General features: G+C 43.7%; 1 non-coding gene across 1 annotated transcript; it reads right to left on the bottom strand.

The window, feature by feature from the left end:
- Nucleotides 1–3954: 3954 nt before the first annotated feature.
- Nucleotides 3955–4109, bottom strand: LOC135171680 (5.8S ribosomal RNA). Its single transcript, XR_010300585.1, has one exon. It is a non-coding gene; the product is annotated as a 5.8S ribosomal RNA (ribosomal RNA).
- Nucleotides 4110–4603: the final 494 nt, after the last annotated feature.

Genomic DNA, 4603 nt, shown 5'->3' with positions numbered 1-4603 from the left:
AAACGCTTCGTAACAGCATCCTCCAGTTCCAGGATTGTCTGGATCCGTGTTGCCAACTCCGTGTACGCTTTTGAGACCTTGTAATAGGCTGATGAGAGTCCTCTCGTTGCAGAATTCACAGCATCACCCCTTGCTTTAGTCTCGGACGATGGTTTGGAGATCTCAAGATTGTAGAGATGTCCACTCACATCCACATCTAGGGCCTTTAAGTCATCCAGGGTCAATGGGAGGACTAACTCCTCTTCCTGGGCAAGGTTAGGCGAAGAGCGCGCCCTCTTCCCACGACCCGCCGCAGCGTCGTGAAACAGACGTGTGCGGGTTGGGTTTGGTGTGCCCTCGTTGCCCGACATTACACCGGTAATAATCCCACAGTCGGTAACTCGCCCCTCGGTCGGTATCACTCGTTACCCTAGGAGTAAGTGCTACAGGCCTTGCCAAGTCGCCGCCGCAGCGCTCGCGACGGGAACAGCTGATGTCCCAGTAATGGCCGCCGTATCGAATGCCAATGTGGAAAAATACAGTATTTGTCACACGAATTCACCGGCACGAAGTCGTTCAATCCTTAGCAGCTAATTGACAGAATGCACCTAGCACACACCCGAACTCACTGCAACACAACTTAGCACTCTCACTCGACTATTTACCACTTATTTCACCGTTCAAAGGCGGAGCAAAACAAAACACTTCTCACCCAGTTAAGAGAGTCATAGTTACTCCCGCCGTTTACCCGCGCTTTATTGAATTTCTTCACGTTGACATTCAGAGCACTGGGCAGAAATCACATTGCGTCATCACCCGCAAGGGCCATCGCAATGCTTTGTTTTAATTAGACAGTCGGATTCTCCTAGTCCGTGTCAGTTCTGAGCTGAGCGGTGAATGGCGGCCGAAGAGAACGACTACGACACGGTGAAGTATCACAGAAGCCTCGCAGCAAGCAAGATCCGTGGGAGGCCAAGGCACGGGACCGAGCTCGGATTCTGAAACATTACTGATCCATTCACCTCGCCCAGGCCCGGCACGTTAGCCAAACCCACTTCCCGACCACGCCCGACACGCCCCGCTCCTCAGAGCCAATCCTTATTCCGAAGTTACGGATCCAATTTGCCGACTTCCCTTACCTACATTAATCTCTCGACTAGAGGCTCTTTACCTTGGAGACCTGCGGCGGATATGGGTACGAACCGGCGCGACACCTCCACGTGGCCCTCTCCTGGATTTTCAAGGTCCGAGGGGAAGATCTAGACACCGCCGCAACTGCGGTGCTCTTCGCGTTCCAAACCCTATCTCCTTGCTAAAAGTTTCCAGGGAACTCGAACGCTTATACAGAAAAGAAAACTCTTTCTGGATCTCCCGACGGCGTCTCCAGGTCATTTTGGGTTACCCCGACGAACACTCTTACGAGGGCCCGAATTGTATGCGGTTCCGCTGCCGGGTTCCGGAATTGGAACCGGATTCCCTTTCGCCCAACGGGTGTGTTACAATAATTATAATATATATATAATATATATATATATCTATTTTTTTTTTATAAAAAAACACCGTCATCAACATAGGATTTCTCCTAGGGCTTAGGATCGACTGACTCGTGTGCAACGGCTGTTCACACCAAACCCTTCTCCACGTCAGTCCTCCAGGGCCTCGGTGGAGTATTTGCTACTACCACCAAGATCTGCACCGACGGCGGCTCCAGGCAGGCTCACGCCCAGACCCTTCTGTGCACACCGCCGCGACCCTCCTACTCGTAAGAGCTTCATAATATATATATATTATATATATTTCTCTTGCCACTGACGGCAGAGTATAGGCGCGACGCTTCAGCGCCATCCATTTTCAGGGCTAGTTGCTTCGGCAGGTGAGTTGTTACACACTCCTTAGCGGATTCCGACTTCCATGGCCACCGTCCTGCTGTCTTAAGCAACCAACGCCTTTCATGGTATCCCATAAGCGTCGACTTGGGCGCCTTAACTCAGCGTTTGGTTCATCCCACAGCGCCAGTTCTGCTTACCAAAATTGGCCCACTTGGCACTCTGATTCAATTAAATATATCTCATGGCTTCATAAATTCAAGCAAGCCAGAGATCTCGCCCATTTAAAGTTTGAGAATAGGTTGAGGTCGTTTCGACCCCAAGGCCTCTAATCATTCGCTTTACCAGATGAAACTCGTTTAAAAACGAGTGCCAGCTATCCTGAGGGAAACTTCGGAGGGAACCAGCTACTAGATGATTCGATTAGTCTTTCGCCCCTATACCCAGTTCCGACGATCGATTTGCACGTCAGAATCGCTACGGACCTCCATCAGGGTTTCCCCTGACCTCATCCTGACCAGGCATAGTTCACCATCTTTCGGGTCCCAACGTGTACGCTCTTGGTGCGCCTCTTCTTGTAATAAGAATGAGACGCCCAGGGAGTGCGAAGCTGTATCGTAACACAACTCATCCTCCCTCAATCGCTACAAGAACGACCTTTACTTTCATTACGCCTTTAGGTTTAATTAAAAAAAAATCCCAATGACTCGCGTACATGTTAGACTCCTTGGTCCGTGTTTCAAGACCGGTCCTGAAAGTACCCAAAGCAGTAGCATCGCTGACCGGTATTAATTATAAGCCAGTTTTAGAATACCGTACAACCAACAGCTGATCAATTATAGCGACGGCACTAGGTCCGTACTACTAAAAATTGACCTCGCTTGCGACGGATATAAACGCATATAATATGCGGCTTAATACCTTATGAATACCAGCGAGCAGCCAGTCAGAAAAACACCAAGGGTCTTTAATTGAAAAAATTAAAGGCTACCTCTCGGGCTATAGACCGACACTCAACGGGTCGCGACGTTCTACTAGGGAAGAAGTGCACGCCGACAACATCTTGCAATAAAATATATAAGAATGTACAAGCAATACTACAAGTAGTAACCTATATCATAACTTATATATATACAAAATGAGCTGACGATGAATCTCCCTATTCGATCTTTTGGGTTTCTCAGGTTTACCCCTGAACGGTTTCACGTACTCTTGAACTCTCTCTTCAAAGTTCTTTTCAACTTTCCCTCACGGTACTTGTTTGCTATCGGTCTCGTGGTCATATTTAGCCTTAGATGGAGTTTACCACCCACTTAGAGCTGCACTCTCAAGCAACCCGACTCTAAGGAGAAATCCTCCTGAAATGTATTTCGATCACTACGGGCCTGGCACCCTCTATGGGTAAATGGCCCCATTCAAGATGGACTTGGATACAAAATAACATCACAGGATAAATGGATCCTCCCAAACACTACATTTCCCAACAACATAATTGTGGGATTCAGTGCTGGGCTTTTTCCTGTTCGCTCGCCGCTACTAAGGAAATCCTAGTCAGTTTCTTTTCCTCCGCTTAGTAATATGCTTAAATTCAGCGGGTAGTCTCACCTACTCTGAGGTCGTCATGTTAGAGAATTATATAAAAAAGTTATTGTTGCGAGCGCCTTTTATTTATAAAAAAAAAATCACATCCGTGTCTAAAAAAACATAACAAAACAAAACTTTAGAAATGAAAATCATGATCGGTCCAACTCGGAGAATGAGATCTCTGGGACTCGATGATTAACACCACAGTGATATATAATTTGTGGATTTCATTTCACAAAGTTTGTTCTCGTTAATAACCATTTTTAGACAACTGACAATGGGCTATAATCAAATATATTAACAACAACAACTTCTTTTTTTCTTTATATCGTCAAATAATATATGTGAAAAATTCATAATATATTATTTTTCAATACGTAATTTTAAATGACGTCGTAATAATTTATATATATTTGAGAAGAAATTCAATCTCTATCTCAATCAAATATTATTATCTTGACGAGCATTCAACTTACACACGCTTGTACAATTTATCAAATATTTTTCTGTCATATATAGACAGATAAACACAAATAAAATTGTAAGCAGTTTTTTTTTAAACAAACGACCCTCAGCTAGGCGTAGTCCGGGAATTGGATCCGTGGACCGCAATGTGCGTTCGAAATGTCGATGTTCATGTGTCCTGCAGTTCACAAGTTGACGCGCAATTAGCTGCGTTCTTCATCGACCCACGAGCCAAGTGATCCACCGTTCAGGGTAATCATAAAAAAAATTTTTTTTTTTTTTGAAAAATAACAGTCATTGAATATAAAAATATTCAATCCAATCTCGCAATCTTGTTTCAATAAAAAATACAAGATGCCTAAGCAAACACAAAATTCAATTTTATTACTATTTAGACTTGTGTTCACTTTACCGTACACGGAAAAAGAATATCAACTTTGAGAACAAAGTATCCATCCAATTACTTACGGCATGAAGAAAAAAAATTTGAAATTTATATAAAATCATCATCACCAATTGTATCTTGTGTGGCGAAAATCATTACTAAACCTTGGGCACGTTAAAGACCCATCACGATGAAAAAAAAATTGCCATCAAATAGGTTACCCCACATAATCGATGATATAGTGATGATTTATAAATTTCATTATATTATCATACGTATATAATATGGTTACATGTTTTCACATGTTTTACACCATATAACGTAAGGTTTTATTGATATAATATGATATTATATCAATATAAAG

The sequence above is a fragment of the Diachasmimorpha longicaudata genome, unplaced genomic scaffold (assembly GCF_034640455.1).
Source record: "Diachasmimorpha longicaudata isolate KC_UGA_2023 unplaced genomic scaffold, iyDiaLong2 ctg00000076.1, whole genome shotgun sequence".
NCBI classification, from domain to species: Eukaryota; Metazoa; Arthropoda; class Insecta; order Hymenoptera; family Braconidae; genus Diachasmimorpha; species Diachasmimorpha longicaudata.
This window is presented reverse-complemented; position numbering and strand designations above follow the sequence as displayed.